Raw genomic sequence first — 21,574 nt, 5'->3', positions numbered from 1 at the left:
TCACCTAGGTTCCGAGAGTTCAGGAACTTGTACAGCCCCGATAGCTGAGTGGTGCCGGCACGATAGCTCAGGGTGTTCGTTCAGAGGCTTAGCTGCCCTCTGTAAAAAAAAAAAAAAAAAAAAAAAAAAAAAAAAAAAAAAAAAAAAAAAATCCTGAGGTAGTCGATCAACACGAAATTAAACGGATGTCTTACGACGTCCCCCCGAGCAGATGCAACGAACGAAAGCGAACAAAATGAGATTAAAAAAAAGTGGTCAACGAGAAGGATTGCCGTTCTACGTGTCCGGGTTCGATTCGCGGCTGGGTCGGAGATTTTCTCCGCTCAGGGACTGGGTGTTGTGTTGTCTTCATCATTATTTCATCCCCATCCGGCGCGCAGGTCGCCCAATGGGGCGTCGAATGTAATAAGACCTGCACCAAGGGGGCCGGACCTGCCCTGCAAGGGGCCTCCCGGCCAATGATGCCAAACGATCATTTCCAGTTTTTACAGAAAATTGGAATGGAGATCAACATAAACATCGTTTCCACCCTTTTTATTGCTCGTGTAAACCACACATTGCATGTTGTACCACCATAAAGCGAGGCCTTCAGAGGTGGTGGTCCAGACTGCTGTACACACCGGTACCTCTAATACCCAGCAGAAAGTCCACTTGCATTGATGCATGCCTGTATTCGTCGTGGCTTACTATCCACAAGTTCATCAAGGCACTGTTGGACCAGATTGTCCCACTCCTCAACGGCGATTCGGCGCAGATCCCTCAGAGTGGTTGGTGGGTCACATCGTCCATAAACAGACTTTTTCAATCTATCCCAGGCATGTCTGGAGAACATGCTGGCCACTGTAGTCGAGCGATGCCGTTATCCTGAAGGGAGTCATTCACAAGATGTGCACGATGGAGGCGCGAATAGTCGTCCATGAAGACGAATGCCTCGCCAATAAGCTGCCGCTATGGTTGCACTATTGGTCGGAGGATGGCATTCACGGATCGTAAAACCATTACGGCGCATTCCATAACCACCAGCGGCGTACGTCATCTCATAATGCCACCCCAAAACAGCAGAGAACCTCCACCTCGCTGCACTCGCTGGACAGTGTGTCTAAGGCGTTCAACCTGATCGGGTTGCCTCCAATCACGTCTCAGACGATTGTCTGGTTGAACGAGTATGCGACACTCATCGGTGAAGAGAACGTGATGCCAATCCTGAGCGGTCCATCCGGCATGTTATTGGGCCCATCTGTACCGTGGTGCATGGTGTCGTGGTTGCAAAGATGGACTTAGGGAGTGAAATTGTGCATTATGCAGCCTATTGCGCACAGTTTGAATCGTAACACGACGTCCTGTGGCTGCACGAAAAGCATTATTCAACATGGTAGTGTTGCTGTCAGGGTTCCTCCGAGCCATAATCCGTAGGTAGCGGTCATCCACTGCAGTAGTAGCCCTTGAGCGGCCTGAGCGAGGCATGTCATCGACAGCTCCTGTTATCTCCTCCATGTCCGAACAACATCGCTTTGGTTCACTCCGAGACGCCTGGACACTTCTCTTTTTGAGAGCCCTTCCTGGCACGAAGTAACAATGCGGACGCGATCGAACCGCGGTAGTGACCGTATAGGCATGATTGAACTACAGACAACACGAGCCGTGTACCTCCTTCCTGGTGGAATGACTGGAACTGATCGGCTGTCGGACCCCCTCCGTCTAATAGGCGCTGCTCATGCATGGATGTTTACATCTTCGGGCGGGTTTAGTGAAACCTCTGAACAGTCAAAGGGACTGTGTCTGTGATGAAATATCTGCTGTCAACGTCTATCTTCAGGAGTTTTGGGAACCGGGGTGACGCAAAACCTTTTTTTATGTGTGTATTTTAGACGGTTTGTGAGCTGTGGATAATGCGGTTTCATCCACGTTGTATTTGGTCAGCGGTAAGCTTTTATTCATCTAGAATTGTCATGCTTATCAGCAAATTCGTTAACATGATCTTTATGAAGCACCTTCCTTCGTGTCATCGATATTGCTTCAGGAACTCACAATGACATAGTGGGATGACCTTTCATAAACCTGTAATACCATTCTTTACGGCTATCTTTTTTTATTTATTGAAACGATGCGTTAGACGATACTTGTCAACAAGCTGATGGGCAAATTTCCTTAATTCAGTAACAGCTACCCCTATGACACTAGACTGTAAACTAATTACGTGCTTCATCTTCCGTCTCTGCTGTCATACCATCATGTCCTCCAAATTTTTATATTTTATTCAAACCCTTTATATGACGACGCAGTGTAGGCTTTGGTATATTATACCTTCTTCATGCTTCATTGAATGCAATTTCACCACTCCAATGTTTGAGTAAAGTTTCATCCACTTACTGTACGTTCTCTTCGTCATATTGGTCAACTGAAACAATCAGTTTTTAATTCGCATGTGATATCCATGAGCATTAAAGTCATACCGGTACGATTAACGAATTCTCTGCAGATACCACTTAGGCACTGAGTCTTCTGGCATTTCAAAACAGAGCTCCAGGCACAACCTCAATGTTTTGTATCGTCTGATTATGCTCAAATGAATCGTTGAGTACCACGAAAATAGACATGATACAAAGCAGTTACTTTATCATTGTATTCTTCTCCGAAATTATTTACAAATGAGCGAGAGAATGTAAGTAAAACAGTCAAAAAAATTCACTTGTTAATTATTTTTCTGTCACGACAGCCATTGTTCAGGTCCTTTGTTTTTGCTTACTCGCACGACTATTTAGTTCAGTTCTACACAGCTTGATGTACAATTTTATAAACTGGAGTACGGCTTATTCGGTCGTAGGACTAACGTAACCTTTCCCTAGAAGGGCCACGCAAGAGAAACTAACTTGAAAACAATATGGTAGATCAACGCTTTATCCAGTTAGATGATGTCAGACAACTACATATGACATTCTCAGCAGTCGAGAAATAACGAATCTATTTACATGCTTTTCGAAGCAGTATCATTCCTAGAAAATGTAACACATTAAGTCACTGAATATTCAGGTGTTGACCTATATGCTGATTAATCCGCGAAATGCGACTAGGCAGCTTTATTTAACCATACCTTATCGCTACCGTATTTTACAGACTATAAGACACTACGATCTATAATACGCACCTTAATTTTTAAGCAATTAAGTTCGAGTCTCGGTCGGGCACACAGTTTTAATCGGCCAGGAAGTTTCATATCAGCGCACACTCCGCTGCAGAGTGAAAATCTCATTCTGGGAATTAAAAAAACCTTTTTTTTACGGTTTTTATTATTAGATTGCGAAGCCAGACTAAAAGAATTCTTTGTTTATAAAACCGAACTGATATCTAAAATAGTAATCTGCGCTTCGTTCTTCCTCTTCGTCGTCATCGTTGTGCTCTTCATGTATAAGACGGTCTTCATTGCCAGCGAGAGCGTCACTTATGTGGCACTTCTTGAAATATTTAACAATAATGTCTTCTGTCACTCCAGACAATGACTGTTTTATCCACTGACACAGTTATTTGATTTTGGCCGTTTTAAAGCTCCCTTTGGCGTCAGTTCATGTTCAGTTTCATCCATTATCTATTTGTTCCATTCCTCTCTCGTATATACTTTAAATGGATGACATAAAGAGGTTTGCAATTCTGAAGTAAGTCCTCCTGAAATAACAGCAAGCTCTGTATTTCCCTGTCTCAGTTTCTCTTTCACAGAACTTTTCAAATGACTACTAAAATGATCTAGCACAAGAAGAGAACTCTTCTTCAATAAACACATTTTTTTCTCCCCCACACTCTGTTAATCTGTAATTTCATAACAGCCTCGTCCATCCGACCCTTGTCAAGTACGTGAACAAACAACTTCTGGCGGTATTTCAGAAGGCTTTGGCAATGTTTCGCGCTTGGAAATGATCGTTGGATTAAGTTTAGTACCGACAGCACAACATGAAAGAACGACAGTGTAGTGCATCTTTTCATGTCCACTTGTTTTTATAATTACAGTTTTAGTACCTTTTCATGGCAACAGTTCTGTTACCCGGCACATCAGATGTTAGAAGAGTTTCGTCCATTTTCGCTATTCGGCTTAGTTCCACACTAGTTTTCTCTCGATGCTAAATAATAAAGCGATGGAACGACAACATTTTCTCTTCATACTGTTGTGGCATTTTCCGAGATAATTTGCTTTTGGTTCGCTTGTTAAGTCCATGACGCATCATTAACCTGTAGCAAAAACCAACTCCACCCTTATAGTCTTTTACGTTCCACTGTAGTGCTAGCTTACGAGCGTATGTTTGAATCGTTCTTATATTAATTCCAGTGCCATTTTGACGGTGTCCTTGAATCCACTTTAGCTCGTCATCTTCTAATTTTGGCCATTTTGCATTCAGTCTCTACTTGCGTATTTAGTCTTTCTCTTTTTTTTCAGTTCTTCCTTACTAGTCCGCCAATCGCAAATGTTTCTGTTTTCCCATTGGTGGAAAGCCGAAATGCCGCTCAAAAAAATTGGCTCTGAACACTATTGGACTTAACATCTGAGGTCATCAGTCCCCTAGAACTTAGAACTACTTAAACCGAACTAACCTAAGGACATCACACACATCCATGCCCGAGGCAGGATTCGAGCCTGCGACCGTAGCGGTTAGTGATTTGCGGGATGGGGGGTTTACCAACAAGCATTGCCATTTGAATCTAGTGTTGCCAGATATAGATAGGTTCCCCGATGGGAATTTTAAATCAAACACTGGACATTTTTGTATAAATTTTTCGTATATGACGCACCTGAATTTTGGATTCAATTTTTCATAGAAAAAAGTGCGTCTTGTAGTCTGTAAAATACGGTAGTACGTGGTCGAAATATAGAGGAATACATTCTGACCTTGTTCTTAAATCCACCGCAGCTTCTCCGTTTGAGCTTCCGTCAACTGCGCGTCTTCTGCAATGGAAACTGTAATTGGGTTAATCCCGACCTTGGCCTCCGCAATGTCGCCTGCGTTGAGGCCGCGTCGACACCAAATTTGGCGCTGCGCTTCATTGTTGCTCTTAACGAATCCGACGATCGCACGCCGTCGCCGAGCGCCACTATTGGCTGACGAGGCGCATGCGCATTTCGCTCCGCTGGCTGCGGTGCTGCGCGTTTCACGGCGTATCACAACACCGCCAGCCTTCAGGCGCACAAGACGAACACGATAGCGTACCGCAGCTCTGGGCGTTTGACGTTTATCTCCCGACGGCTGTAAAGCGAAGTGAGTACGATGTTTCTTCTCGTCATATGGTGGTGGAGAAAATAATGTTCTTCTGTGATGTCTCTACTGCCTTGACACGCGTGTCGACAGTTTTAAAAACTATTGCTCTTACGAACATTTAGCAACGAATAAATTTTGCGCAATTTTCTGGTACCGTAGCAGTGACATTTTTTTGCGCTTTACTTCATGGTATAGATTGCCTAACCTTCACATAATAATACTGATATTCTAATTTATGTCCAGTATCTATTTCATGCGAACATGTGTGATAGTAATTTTAAAAATTAGTTTCCGTAAGTGTTCGAAATAAACGAGTAAACTGCCATATTTTCAATAAATTATGCTTATGTTCGGTTGCTAGGGTGCTGAAGTGATCGTGATTTTCTCATAAAATAAGGTAAAATTTCATATTTTTATCTATTCAGTAAGAAAATAATATAGTGCAGTATTTTGTAAACATGTAACTGTGCATTAATCACAAACCATTTGGACGGAACTGCACCATGTCCTTAGTTGCACCATATGCATTAATGTGAGAAAAATCTCTTTACTCACATCTGTTCTGCTCTTATTACGTCGCTTTTCTTATAACGTGTGAGTCAGCGTTTCTTAGTTACATATATTACATCACACATCTTTTTGTACCTGTCACCGTACTGACAGGATAGCTGTTTTGTTCTATAACGTTGCACAACTTAATAAACAGGTTTTATTGAGCAACATATTGCGCACACTAGCGATAGGAGCATTCATTGCATACTAACAGAAGTGTTTAAATTGAAAGTGATTAGTAATGGACATCGAAATAGTGACATATATGTCACTGTTCCGAGGCATTAGTGCTGCTGAAAGAGGCGTGATGTCATTTCTCTTGGTAGCTGCGTTACAACAAAATAAATTTTATCGTGTAGGGAAATGAACCACCTCCTGTTTGTATCTGTAAGTATCTGATTTCATCTTTCATCTTATTTAGAATTCCGTGAAGGTCATAAACGACGGAGAAAACCTCTTTTCCTTGCGAAATTATTTTATTCCTGTACTATTCCTTCCGCTTTGGATTACAGAGAACTGCGGTATTTGTTTTTTTTACCAAAAACTTGTTTTTCGATTATAATTTTTATCCAATTATTACATAAAATCTTTTTGCTGTCTGAAATTGATAAAGCCCTACCTCCCGTTCTTCCACTCTATTGTGGCATATTTTATTTTGTTTCAAGCTAGATTGTTTGACATTCATTTTTCAGGAAACGTTAAAATTTAGATCACGTTAGTTCTTATGGCTTCAGTTACATAAAATTCGAAGTAAACAGGAAACTAATGTTTTAAATTACTAAGAAGACTTAGCGGTTGTTTACTTTGCTACTTGCCGAATAGTTTGATATGAAACGCAGCCTTATCGAACGGTACGCGATTTGTGCTTTTGTTTGAGCAGCATCAGGAAAAATAAAATCTGAATTCGGGTGAAAGCATGACTTATTCAAACACGTACGCCAGTTCTCATTGAGTTCTAATATCATTAGACAAAAACCAGCCTTTTAATTGCTATTATAATTTTATTTTACTGGAGCAGAAACTGAGTTCTGTTATCTGCTTTAATTATTTTATCTTTCATCGCGATATGGTTAAATCTACTCTATGAACTACGGGTATTTGAAAAAAAATTGAAGATCTTTTCCTGGGAGACAACATCTGCGGCTGAGATCGAAAGACTGAAGAAGCCGTTCATACAAAAATAAAAACTGAAGCCATAGCTTGTACTCGGTCATCGAGTGAGAGTCATATGGAGCTATGGGAACGCAACAGACAACTTTGTTGTTCTCATGTGCTACAACCTGATTTATTTCACTCTAGTTTTCTCACCGAGCTAGGTGACGCACTGGTTAGCATACCGAACTGCCATTCGGGTAGGCGACGGTTCAAATCCCCACCCGGCTACCCAATTTTAAGTTTTTCCGCGATTTCTCAAAATCGCCTCAGGCAAATGCCGGGATGTTTCCTTCCTCATCGTTCACTGATCTGAACTTGCGCTTCGTCTCGACCTAGTTGTCGACGAGACGTTAAACACTACTTTTGTCTTGCTTAGTTCGAGTTTTCTCTGTTATGTCAGAAGATTAGCAAACTTCTCCCAGCAACTTCTGCTTCTGCAGTCACCTTTCCGTTGACATTAATGTAGGGCGATTCATTTAAATATTACGAAGGTAACTGTGGTCACCCGCTTTTCTTCAGTTACTCTTAACGGGCTCCGCGTTGATCTTTCCTGGCATACTGGCCGCGTGCGCCAGGAGATGGCCTTCGTTAGCCAACACTACGATCGCTTGTGCGGACTGATTTACGGGTAACATTGGATGCCGTCCAAGAGGTTAGGTGCGTTATTAGGCCTTCGTTGAGTGCTGTATTTCCTGCCCCACAATGTGTATACTGTGCTCCGTCGACCTCCACAAGCGTCATCTGCACCGACTTTTGTGGAGAGGAGATACTGTTTCGTACGTTTGACGTCACTTACAGTTTCGTCAAGTCAGTTCCTTGTTTTGGCCTTAGAGGTTTCGGTCTCGTGCCCAATTGTAGATAGCTGGCTGGAAAGCTGCACACACTCCTTACGTAAGTTACGTAATATTTCTCACGCAGAGAGAACTTGCCTTCGCAGACTGTTCCACGGACTAAGTAAAATGGATCGATGATTACGTCACGTGTTTCCTGTTGTTTTAGGGATAGTTATCTTTCTGTGAATCAGCAATGTTATGCAGTCACTAACAGTGTGCCTTCGACTAAAAACGCTCACAGAACATGTTCTGTTTTCTGTTCCCATGGAAATAGTACCCTTCCTCCGATTGAGGAGTGCAGTGTAGTTTTCACTATCAATTTACCTCCGTCTTAAGATGAGATTATTTCAGTGACGGCAAGTACTGTTAAACATTTCTGAATCCTTAAGTGAAACTTTACCTCTACACACGCTTCAAATGTTAATTCTAGGTGAGAGAGAGAGAAATGTCTTGGAGATCATGAAAGGGCGGTGGTATCGACCTCAATGATCTAATCGAAAAACTTCAGTAAAGTGTCTACTGCAACTCATGTGTATACCCAGCAATGAACTGGCTGACTTTTAGGCTAGAAAGGTAGATACTTGCCCCCCCCCCCCCCCTTCCCCCGCTCCCTTTCATGTTTCTAGGTGCAGATATTCGGATACACATCAAATCTCTCTTTGCCCAAAAGTGGCATGACATCTGGTGCGCTACTGATCTCAGTAATAAACTCCTCACAATCGAGGAGATTGCTGCAGTTTGACGCTCTTCCTTCCGCTCATCTCAGAAGGAGCTCGCTGTCTTATGGCACCTACCCATCAGTCACACTAGGATCCACCTGCTTACCCATTGTTTTCCCTTGCGTAACTAGACCCCCCCCCCTTTCACAATGTAGCTGTGGAGCCAGACTGATGATATCCCATATATTTGTGGAGTGTCCACTTCTTTTCGCCTGTCATACTAAGTATAGCCTTCCAGATTCCTTGTCTTTAATATTAGGAGACGTTTCACGGATGGTTGAACTGGTATTCAGTTTCCTACGTCAAAGTGGTTTTTATTTTCAGTTATAAGGCTTTACTTTACACCTATAGCAGGGGCAGGATGGTTGTGGTTGGGTCCTCTCTTCGTATTTTCTAGGCCTCGGGCCCATTACCACTCCCCCTTGCAATGACCGCTGTTTTATCCCTCTGTTTTTCCAGTTTTTACATTTGGCATACCCTTTTATGCCTTCCACTGTGTGTGTTTTTAGCTTCCTCGCTTTATAGTTTGACCCCTCTGACAGGATCCGCCCACTTTTAGCTGACCCACTATCTTACGCAAGTAACTTTTGAATCGCTTGACTGATGACCTCAGCGTTTAGTCCCATAAACCCTCCCCCCCCCCCCCCCCCCTCAGTCAATCAACCCATTTGTATCCATTACAGTCAGCTAACTGATTGTTTCAATATAAACAGACCAGCAATTACAATAATCCTATAACTTCCCCAAATCGGTGGTCTCTGATTACACTGAGATACTGTCAAAAGCATTTTGGAAAGTCAACATGACAAGTAGGCTTAGAAATCTAGTTCAACTACAGTGACTAAATATAGAATATTAAGATATTGACGCCGCGCAGTATGAGGCGCCATGTCACGGATTACGCTGCCCCTCCCGCGGGAGGTTGAGTCCTCCCTCGGGCATGGGTGTGTGTGTGTGTTGTCTTAGCATAAGTTAGTTTTAGTTAGTTTAACTAGTGTGCAAGTCTAGGGACCGATGACCTCAGCAGTTTGGTCCCCTAGGGACTCACATTTGGACATTTTTTTAAAGATATTGACTAACAGCAAATTCTTCTGAGCCTTTCACCGAGGCCAACTCGTAATCTGTCTTGACCGGGAGATAAACATTTATTCCAGTGATGAGAGTATCAACCGTATTGCTTTATTTGTGGACAGGCAAATGATGGGATGGTTCCTTTGAATGGGTACAGCCAATTTTCTTCCCCATCCTTGACACCATCCGAGCTTGCACTCCGTCTTTAATAACCTCGATAACAACGCTACGTTAAAGCCAATCTTCCTTCATTTTTGGTAATTGTAGACGATTCTTCTTAAGTGTTCTTCAGTTCTGAAGTGCGATCAATACATAATCTTGACAAATCAACAAGAACGGCCAGATTTAAGATATCAGTCGCAAAAAAGGGAATGAAAAAGTAAGACTTTAGTATACGCACTCCCTCTCACAGACAACGTACGCTGTTTCTCCTAGCGACCTCCAAACGGTCTTTTATTACGCTGTCACAATCATCGTTCTCCACATCTTGATTAAGGGGTACAACGTTACAAAATACTCGGAAATGGAGTACTAATACACTTCCCTCCGTATTTAGTTTCTTGCTTTCTGCACTCTGTCCTAAAGACTTTAACCTTATAGCTGGATGTAAACAGTGTTGGTATCCACTATTGTGACGTGCTAATTTTAGTCGCGAAGGTAATAAACGTTTACAGTTGTATTAGATAGACCACAATCTGGGATAGCCCTACCTGCCAGGCAAAACCGAGAGCGCTAACGCGCTGCTTCCTGGACTCGGGTAGGCGCGCCGCCCCGGATCGAATCCGCCTGGCGCATTAACGACGAGGGCCGGTGTGCCGGCCAGCCTGGATGTGGTTTTTAGGCGGTTTTCCACATCCCGCTAGGTGAATACTGGGCTGGTCCCCACGTTCCGCCCCAGTTACACGCGTCGCAGACCTTTGGATCACGTTCGCACTATTTCACTATTTACACTAGACGCAGACAGATGGGGCAAACTGATTCTGTTCTGGAGCGGGAGGGGGGGGGAGGTAGGGGGGGGGGGTACTGGGTGGCAACAGGAAGGGCACCCGGCCACCCCTTTAAATTCACATCCCAAATTCCATTTAACCACGCTGAACCTGCACAACTGTGCGATAAAGGCGCAAGCAAAAGAAAGAAATAAATCTGGGATAGCCCTGCTCCTTCATAAGAAATAGCTTGTAAATCGTACCACTCATATACAGGACAATGATTCTTAATGGCCTAAAAGTTGCAGAAACACTGTCCAGTCACATATAAGTGACCACTTGTCAGAAGCCTGAATAACCACCTCTTGCAGCGCGGACCGCTGCCAGACGAGGAGGGAGAGGGCCAGTGAGGTTCTGGATGAGGAGACTCGTCGCCTCCAGTGCCGTTGCCACCTGCGCTAGATTTCTCGGTTGAGGATCCATGGCGCGAATTGCCCGATCGAGGCGGTCTCATAGACTCTCCATTGAGTTTTAATTGGGGTGTGTGATACCCAGAAGAGTACGGTAAACTGATCATGGTGCTCTTCGAACCACGTACGTGCATTGTCAGTTGTTTGACACGATGCATTGTCCTGTTGGTAGATGCCATATTTCCGAGGAAAAACAAAGTGTGTGTAGCGGTGGACACGGCCCCTAAGGACAGAAGCATACTTGTGTTGCTCCCTTGATCCTTCCAGAATGCCGAGATCAGTCAGAGAATGCCACGAAATCCTTCCCCAGACCATAACTCCCCCTCCTCCGGCCTGGACCGTTCCGACGACTGTTGCGCAGTGTTTGCTTTCACACGTTTCACGCCAACAGCCATCTGTCCGATGGAGTATAAAACGTGAGTCACCTAAAAGGCCACCTGTCGCACCTCTGTGGAAGTCCAATTGCGGTACTGGGGTACAAATTCCAGCCTTCGTCGCCGGTGAACAGCAGTCAGCATGGGTGCTTGGACCAGGCGCCAGCACACATTCGGTGAACGGTCGTTGAGGAGACAGCGTTTGTAGCCCCTTGGTTTGTCTGGCCGGGCAATTACTCACCAGTAGCACGTCTTCTTCCGCCGTACACATCTCCGCAGCCGTCGTTCATCCCTTTCATCTATGGCCCTTGTTGCACCATAGTTGCCGGTTTTGGTTAGCACCATTTTTCCATGAGCAGTAGACTTTAACCACATTGGCACGGGAACAGTTTACAAACTTACCCACTTCCGAAATGATTCTACCCTTGGCTCGAAGGGCAATGATCATATCCTTTTGGATTCGGATAAGTCACTCCATTTTGCATTACGACAACGACTGCTCCGTTCCCGCTCCGTCCCGCCACCCCTGCCCCTCGCGACACGCCTTACATGGCCTCCTCTGCTAGTGTTGCCACGTGCCATGTGTTGGTGGTTAGCCGGCCGGGGTGGCCGAGCGGTTCTAGGCGCTACATTCTGGAATCGCGCGACCGCTACGGTCGCAGGTTCGAATCCTGCCTCAGGCATGGATGTGTGTGATGTCCTTAGGTTAGTTAGGTTTAAATAGTTCTAAGTTCTAGGGGACTGATGACCTCAGATGTTAAGTCCCATAGTGCTCAGAGTCATTTTGTTAGTGGTTATTGCACGTTGACATCGAACAAAGGCAGCGGTCACATTAATGTGAGTGGACCGTGTATTAACCGATACAACAATTTACTCTCGTGTCCAGAAAAGAATTGAATTTTTCTCCCATATGCTTAAGTGCTACAAAAAGACATGTTAATGAAGTAGTCTTACAATGTTAGAAATATTTCTCTAGTATCAATATAAAAAGAAGCAATTCTGACATCACAATATCTAGCCAGAACTGGTTTACAATACTGTCTTCAAAAATATGAGAAAGAAGCACCATATAGGCAACGAAACCAAGTGCGAATCCACCTGCTGGCATTAGTAAATACGAGCTGGAAATCAAAAGCTTCTCCTGCTGTCTCGAACTTAATTGCAGGTGCTGCGGACTATGACATCAGAATATACATCTTTTAGTTGGCTGATTTGGGAGAAGGGGACCAAACAGCAAGGTTATCGGCCCCATCGGATTTGGGGAAGGATGGGGAAGGAAGTCGGCCATGTCCTTTCATAGGAACCATCCCAGCATTTGCCTGAAGTGATTTAGGGAAATCACGCAAAACCTAAATCAGGGTGGCTGGACGCGGGTTTGAACCGTTGTCCTCCCGAATGCGAGTCCAGTGTGCCAACCACTGCGCTACCACGCTAGATATACATCTTTTCTTACACTACGCGTAAGTTACTCCCAGTTTTATATCAATGGAATAACAAAGGTGCATGAAATTCTGGGACTGCGGCATGGGTCTTGAGACGTTTGCACATGTTAGGTTATCGTCCTCCCAAGAAAAAAATATCGTAGTCGGCTTCTGAGGAAACATTTCTTTTTAGATGACAAACGTTTTGCGGCTGCCCACCAATTCCGCTAGCACTGCAGACAGCGACGGGCGTGGCTAAGAGAAATATCGCGTGACAAGTGGACTGTGTTGGGAGGAAAGAGGATTGATTTCCGACGACGCCGTCTCGATTTATGTCTAAGTAGTTTCCTCACATCACTCCAATCAGTGTCTTGATCGCCCCCTGAGGACGACTTCTCTGGGAGCTATTAAGAGTGAGTAAATGATTCCACCTTTCTCCGCGAGACGTCGGACTCAAATGAGGGTGGTGGTGTGTTCCACGGTCAGTATAGACGAACGTAACAGGCAGTGCTGGTAACGCACAGACTGTCTTCGTGTGGCCAGTTATTTTTCACTGGTGATTTCGGAACGAATGAAATATTACGAGTTTCGCTTCTGTTGACGATGCGGTCGTCAGGGACGGCACGGAAGCTCGGACTGGCCAATGATGAATCTGGGAAGAGGCCATGATCTTCTCATAGGAAACAGGCCGGCACGCGATTGAAATGATTCAGCGAAATCACGCTAAACTTGAAGGTCTGGGTAGGGATTTGAACCCCGCCCCTCTAGAATGCGTGTCCTGTTCTTTAAATATTGCGCCGCCCCAATGAAAGGAAGAGAGAAGGAGAACTCTGTTGCCGGCACGGCACTTGGTCCGTTCTTCCCGAATAGCGCCGAAGGAGACCAGGCGAACTTCGTGTCTCCATATAAGTGACGGATTTCCGCCAAGTGTCGCATTAGTACATTCCAGAGCATAGGTGTCGGCAGAAATTTGTCAAAGAGAAGGCAACATTACAGAACTGTCATTTCTTTACACATTGTGAGAGTTTGCTGACATATCGTACCCTAAAAACTTAGTTTTAAGGGTGGCACATGAAACTTACTGTATTACCAACGTTTGATCGTGATCCACTTAATAGATTTTTGAAGATATTATTATTTTGATGTGTAATAATTAACCCTCTCTTATTAGTATATGCGAAGTCGATTTCTGACATTTTTAATATCAATATTGATGGTACCTTTTTAAATTAACAATCTGAAATTATATCCTCATATGATCAAAGCTAGTGTATTCAAAGAGTTAAGAAATAAGGGTATTAAATATTTGGAAAATACTGTGTGTAACAAAAAGTTATGACCGAACTTGTAGGAACCATTCCTGACACACGGGTTTGGGAATGTTTCATTTCCATGTTAGAGCTCATTACCTGCATTTTTTCATGATCACATTCATCATCGAAAATAGAACTCGTTTGAATCATACTTAACAAACAGAAGGAAAATGTTGTGCTGAGTAACTGAAACAACGTTGGAAGGAGACAAATTTTAGTGGCAAGGGAGAAACAACGAAGGAAGTCCCACAAGGTTCAGTTTTGCGTCCACTTTTATCCCTTATTACGGCCATCTGGACCCTATATCAAATTGAGCAAGCACGTCGTCAACGTAGATTTTCTGTCAACGATTAGGCCAGCATTTTTGGTGATTTTGTTAGGGCTTCATGTTCTTCTATTCATGCTTAATGGGGAAACGTACCATGTTTTCTTAAAGAATACTCTAGCTGTTCTGTAGCCGGCTGGAGTGGCCAAACGGTTCTGGGCGCTACAGTCTGGATCCGCGCGACCGCTACGGTCGCAGGTTCGAATCCTGCCTCGGGCATCGATGTGTGTGATGTCCTTAGGTTAGTTAGGTTTAAGTAGTTCTAAGTTCTAGGAGACTGATGACCTCAGATGTTAAGTCCCATAGTGCTCAGAGCCATTTAAACCATTTTTTTTACCTGTTCTGTTAGAAAATGTGTCTTTAGGAGTATGACAAAACATGTGCTTCATGCACTATTGAGCTGTGCCTCGTTTCACTGTTAATGTTCGTAGGCGTCTAAGTAATATATTGCTTGGCTGATCGATAGGTAGTGGTGGACCAATTTCTTGGCCTCCACACTCTCCGGATCTAAGACCACCAGGCTTTTATTTATGGCGGCATTTGAAAGCTTTTGTTAGAAACCCTGGTACAATATGTACAGAGTCTTTGTGCCCATCTTGTGGAAGGCTGCGGAGCCGTATGCTGTTCTCCAGGGATTTATCAGCGCATCAGAGATTCAATGCGACGACGAGTTGATTCATGTATTCTTATCATGTAAATTGAAGGCGGAGAGAGGAGGAGGGAAAGGAAAGGGACTATTGATGTCAGCTGCATGAAGACTTTATGCGGAATCGGCGGCGACGACGAATGAAAATGTGTGCCGGACAGGGATTCGCACCCGGGGTCTCCTGCTTACGAAGCAGTTGCGTTTAACCGCTGCGTGATCCCAATAGTGTTTATAACAACTGCGTGTAATATCTCGGCCGACCAACTTTCCCAACTAGCGCCACCTACCCACAGTCCATGTCCGTATCCTCCATGCTCGCTACTTTGAGATCCCCTCAGCAGTTCGAACGTAATTATGCATCCACACTGAAGATGGTGGATTCATAGCTCATCGAGATCAGATACTTTATGAATGCGTGATGTCTGTTCTTTCGGATGCGCCCGAAAGAACAGACACCACGCGTTCATATAACATGTATACTTGTTAACAGAGGGCATTTTGGACATTTTATTTACAAAAGTGTTTTTCCTGCGCTGCTACATTCTTCTCCTGTGTGTTTCCCATTACTGATGTATGAAGAGTTGTAGAAAGTGAGCTCTAATATGGAAATCAAACGTTTTCGGACCCATGCCCACGTAACATGTTGCCTTCCTCTGCTTGTGAGGAATGTTTCCTGGAATCTTGGCCGTACCTCTTGTTACACCCTATATATTTTCATTCGCTTACCAATAACGTTAGGTTTATAGTAAAAACTAAAAATATGAAGTAAAAAGTATTAGATCAATTGAAGAAATCCTGTTGCACATAAAAAATAATAACAAGAAAAGGAAACGTCACTACTAATGCTCCATAACCGTGGAAATAGTAAATAAATTTATAAAAAACGCTCATTCAACTTAACTTTGAAGTAGCTTATAACAACTTTTTTGCTTTATATTGTTGGGCTCCATCATGTTAATGGATATATTGCATTTTTCATGACTACTGTTTTTTAATGGTGACTGAAATCATAAAATTTGGACAACGTATGTTTTGAAAGCTACAGTTTTTGGGTTGTTTGGGTAAAGCGTAAACAGGACGAGCATTCGACAAAATGAATATGAGAAACTGTCAGAGACTACTAAACAGGCCAGTAGAACCGACACTTAACAGCCTTGGATTGAACTAAGACAGTCTTCGTCTCCTCAGTTTAACACTTTTGTAGAGTCATATAAACAGGACTGCACAAGTCTTGTATCTATTACTGCATTTTGGGCTATCTTTGAAAGATTGGAGACGCTATTTCGGTAATGTTAACGTTCACCATGACCGCAAAACAGCGCTGAATCTGCCTCCGCGCCAAGGAAACGATATAATTTGCTGCGAATAGCCTGGCAGCCAAACAAACCTAAGTTACGTAGTCCTTGCTGAAGCCAAAGTGTTTCGCCTTGCACTTGGCAGTGCTAAGTTTGCGGTTTGTTAGCCTCACTGAGAACCACACCTGGTAGGTGGTGAGAATTCTTTAATTAATAAGAATATCATATTGGACGACAATATGGAATTATACCTGGTACCAGTTTCGATAATATTTAAGTGCCCTCAACCAACTGGATGAACAAGCAAAAGTTGTAGAAACCTATAAAATAGAACTATGTACTCGCATTAAGTTTTTACATTGCAGTATCTGTGTGCATGCATACATGCTATCTCATTCCAATCGAAAAAAAACATCAAAAAATCAAACTGCACAACTAAACTCTTTACGTAGAATTGAAACATTGTTCAAAATACACTGAAGAGCCAAAGAAACTGGTACACTTACTTAATATCGTGTAGGGACCCCACGAGCACGCAGAAGTGCCGCAACACGACGTGCATGGATTCAACTAATGTCTGAAGTAGTGCTGGAGGGAACTGACACCATGAATCCTGCAGGCTGTCCATAAATCCGTAAGAGTACGAGGGGACAGAGAACTCTTCTGAACAGCACGTTGCAACGCATCCAAGATATGCTCAGTAATGTCCATGTCTGGAGAGTGCGGTGGCCAGCGGAAGTGTTTAAACTCAGAAGAGTGTTCCTGGAGCCACTTTGTAGCAATTTTGGAGGCGTGGTGTGTCACATTGTCCTACTGTAATTGCTCAAGTCCGTCGGAATGCACAATGGACATGAATGGATGCAGGTGATCAGACAGGATGGTCATGTGCGTGTCGCCTGTCAGAGTCGTATCTAGATGTATCAGGGGTCCCATATTACTACAACTGCAAACGCCCCACACCATTACAGAGCCTCCACCAGCTTGAACAGTCCACTGCTGACATGCAGCGTCCATGGATTCATGCTACGGTCGCAGGTTCGAATCCTGCCTCGGGCATGGATGTGTGTGATGTCCTTCGGTTAGTTAGGTTTAAGTAGTTCTAAGTTTTAGGGGACTAATGACCACAGCAGTTGAGTCCCATAGTGCTCAGAGCCATTTTTTTCCATGGATTCATGGGGTTGTCTCCATGCCCATACGAGAATCGTCCGACCAGGCAACGTGTTTCCAGTCATCAGCACTCCAATGTCAGCGTTGTCGGGCCCAGGCGAGGCGTAAAGCTTTTTGCCGTGCAGTCGTCAGAGGTACATGAGTGGGCCTTCGGCTCCGAAAGCCCATATTCTGGATGTTTCGTTGAATGGTTTGCACGCTGATGACTGCGCAGCATTGAAATCTGCAGTAATTTGAAGAAGGGTTGCGCTTCTGTCACGTTGAACGATTCTCTTCAGTCATCGTTGGTCTCGTTGCTGCAGGATCTTTTTCCGGCCTCAGCGATGTCCAAGATTTTATTTTTTATCGGATTCCTGGTATTGAAGGTACACTAGTGAAATGGTCGTATGGGAAAGTCCTCACTTCATCGTTACCTCGGAGATGCTGTGTCCCTTCGCTCGTGCGCAGACTATAACACCACGTTCATACTCACTTAAATCTTGACAGCCTGCTATTGTGGCAGCAGTAACCGATCTAACAACTGCGCCACACTTGTTGTCCTACATAGGCTTTGCCGATGCAGCGCCGTATTCTGCCTGTTTACGTATCTTTGTATTTGAATACGCATGCCTGTAGTCCGAAGGGGCCAGCTCTGGCTAGTACAGAGGATGAGGCAGCACAGTGATTTCGTTTTTTGTGCAATAATCACGCGCCAACAGGGATGAATGTGAGGGTGCGTTGGCATGATGCAAGAGCCATGAATTGTCTCATCACTTTTCAGGACGTTTCCTTCTCACATTTTCTCATAGGTGGCGCAACACATTTAGATAGCACCAAGGATTAACAGTTTGTCCCTGTGGCACGAATTCATGATGGTCTGAGCCTTCAGAGTCAAAGAAAACTGTCAGCATGGCTTTGACATTTGACCTGACCTGGCGAGCTTATTTTGGTCTTGGAGAACCTTTCCCGACCCACTGTGAAGATTGAACCTTGGTCCCAACATCATATCAGTCAAGTATCTGGGTGTGACTCTTCGAAATGATCTCAAATGGAATGATCAGATTACACAAGTAACGGGTAAGACGAACTCTAGATTGCGGTTTATTGGTAGAATCCTGAAGCGATGCAGTCATACAACAAAGGAAATAGCTTACAATACGTTAGTTCGTCCAGTCTTAGAGCATTGTTCGTCTATATGGGACCCTTACCAGTTGGGTCTGATTCAAGAGATTGAGAAGGTCCAAAGAAGAGCGGCAAGATTCGTGACTGGTACATTTAGCCATCGCGAGAGCGTTACAAATCTCACTGAAAGTTTGAAGTGGGATACACTTGCAGATAGACGACGCGCTAAACAGAAGGGGCTGCTCACTAAATTCCGAAATCCAATCTTCGCCGAGGATGTAGAGCATATATTATTACCACCAACTTTCAAATCGCGTAATGATCATCATTCAAAGATAAGGGAAATAAGAGCTCGTACTGAGGCGTTCAGACAGTCGTTTTTCCCTCGCGCGATCCACGACTGCAACAGAGGGGGGAAATATGACTTTGGCGCGAATTGTGCCCTCCGCCACACACCGCTTGGTGGCTAGCGGAGTTTATATGTAGATGTAGACAACCGTAAAGCCACGTCTCATCACTAGGAACATCTCGTTCTCAACTCAACGATCCGTAAGCGCTTCAAAGATTGCGAGGCGAAGGTCTTCCTGGTCTTGACTCACGAGCCGTGGGACGAACTTGGTGGCAACACGATGCATTCCAAGATGCTGTGTCAGGATTTCATGACATGATCCAACTGAAATGCTATATTCTTCTGCAATCTCTCGGACAGTCAGTCTTCGCACGGCACGCACAGTTTCGTTGACGCTCCTGATACGAGCATCGTCGGTAGACGTCGAAATGCGTCCTGAACGAGAGCCATCTTAAACTTCCGTCTCACCGTGTGAACATTCGTAACACCGAGTACGGCTTAAGCACTCATCACTGTAGGTTTCCTGCGTCATTTGGTGTGTCTCTGTAAAGATTTTCTTGAGTTTCACGAAAAATTTAATGCGGACGCGTTACTCTAACTCTGCCATCTCGAAATTTGCAAATTGTGTGACACAACGATCTACTAAATACAGCACTGAACAATAACCAACAGACAAACAACACTGAAATCTCCGGCAGTTACACATTGAAAACAGGCGAGTGCAGGGATGCCAACTGCATTTCGATCCAGTATACCATTGGCGTAGCTCAGAATACGTTATAAATATGCTCGGATGCGTTTGCAGTTTCATCTAAGGAGGCGGATGAAGCAACGTGATTATGTCTAAAGTGATTATGAAATTCGACAGCGGAGCCGTTTGGCCGTCACGTATAATGCCGATGGCTTGCGGCGTTTACTTCAGTAACAGGAAGGTCGCAACCCACTGTAATAACGAGAGGAACCGCTGCAGATAGCTGCCGTCTCCGTCTTTTGCGCTTACGTTATGCGTGGCGTCTCAAGTGTTCCAGATTCTGGCTTCCAGAAATAGTGCGGGACTGTAACTTACGCGCGGAGAGGGTCGTCCATAAATCCCGGGCAGCAACTGCTCGGTCTGCTCTATCACGCACGTTAACTATCTACTGCTTGCCGACGTCGGGCAATGGAATTTATCGTAATATCGACGGTGAGGTGGCAAAGTGTGGTCCATTAATAGCTTTGGTGATGCAACTGATGACACACCGTCCCCTAAAAAGTCACTCGTCATCTTCATTCATAAATTATTTTTTAATGGCTCCCATAGAATCCATGAACAGAGAATTAAAATAATAACGTAGGCCTACTTGGAGATATATCATCATTGTACGGGGCACCGTTCCGAAAATCAGAAGAATAGTGCCAAGGAAATGGCAAACATGTAAACTAGATGAAAGAGAGCACTTTATAAAGATACAACAAGGAATTACCGTTACGCCAGTGGTCCTCTACTATTAAAATGCCAACAATATTTGCAGTTTTTTCGGGATTTAAATTTGATTACGAATGCTGTAATAAACATTTTTGCCGGAGAGGCGCAGTAGATAAATGAAATCTCTCTTGATGCGAATAAGAAGATACACACCAGAAATGAAATATCTCTTGATGCGAATAAGAAGATACAAACCAGGTTTCGTTAAAACAAAGTCAGTTCACACAGTGCTCGTACCTGAAGATGTCGCCGATTTCCAGAGGCGTAAAAGTTTATACGATTTGTAATTGTTGAAGTAACATTTCAGCTTTTGCATGACAGAGAATTATGTTTACGAGGCGAGGTATTTAAAGAAACTATTGTTTTAAAACATGGCCGCTTCAGAGATGTGATTGGCGATTGCAGCATGCACATTGGCTTAGTACATCTACTGCCCTCAGACGCCATAAACGAATGTGAGTCCATGCTTACGTTTGTTTGTGCTAATTTAAAACGCCTCGGTCAGTTAATAACTCACCAGGTATGAAATACGCCCAGTGGTTCGTTTATATATTTAGAGCTGTCGCAAGTCAATGGCATATTAAGGAAGTTAAAGGACAAAACACTGTGAAAGACGGAATGCTAAGAAAATGGGTTAGATACAAGAGTTCAGGAAAACAGATGTTTTACTAGTTCAGCTTAAACTATCGAAAACTTTGCTCATTCTGGGTACCGAAAATGCTGAGGTGCACATCAGTGGAGAAGCCAGTGGTTTGAATTTCCTTGAACGGTGTGATAATGGAGTGACAATTTTTAATTCGCATCGTTACTGGCTAACAAACATGAGCGGCTCATGTTAGACCAGAATCCATGTAATGTACAAAAATTCATGGAATCTAAACGGCTGCTGAACTGCTGTTTATGAGAATGAAGTTCAGAAGTTGATCGTTCGTTATGATAGTGAACTAGTGTGCCCTCTGCCCCATCAACGACGACTTTTATCGAACTGAATAGATGTTCGAGAATGTCATTACTTTATTTGTAATGGGTAAATTTCTTAAATTGTGTTATTGAAAAGGAGGTTGGTCATCTTTTTTAATTTGTTTCCTGAATTGGAAAACATGTGTTGTTCATCATCTCATTTGTGTAGCGTGTAATTTGTTCATAGTACAT

At 43.8% G+C, this 21,574-nt stretch overlaps 1 protein-coding gene across 1 annotated transcript in view; it reads left to right on the top strand.

Moving 5' to 3' along the window:
* The first annotated feature begins 5,102 nt into the window (after positions 1 to 5,102).
* Positions 5,103 to 21,574, top strand: part of LOC126354527 (homeodomain-only protein-like) — a 348,066-nt gene continuing 331,594 nt past the window's right edge. The window contains exon 1 of the mRNA XM_050004254.1: positions 5,103 to 5,240. The gene's annotated coding sequence lies outside the window, so the exon portion shown is untranslated. The remainder of the gene's footprint in view (positions 5,241 to 21,574) is intronic.

This window comes from Schistocerca gregaria, chromosome 3, assembly GCF_023897955.1.
Source record: "Schistocerca gregaria isolate iqSchGreg1 chromosome 3, iqSchGreg1.2, whole genome shotgun sequence".
Taxonomy (NCBI): Eukaryota; Metazoa; Arthropoda; class Insecta; order Orthoptera; family Acrididae; genus Schistocerca; species Schistocerca gregaria.
Note: the sequence above shows the minus strand (reverse complement) of the source record. Positions and strands in the feature narration are given on the sequence as shown.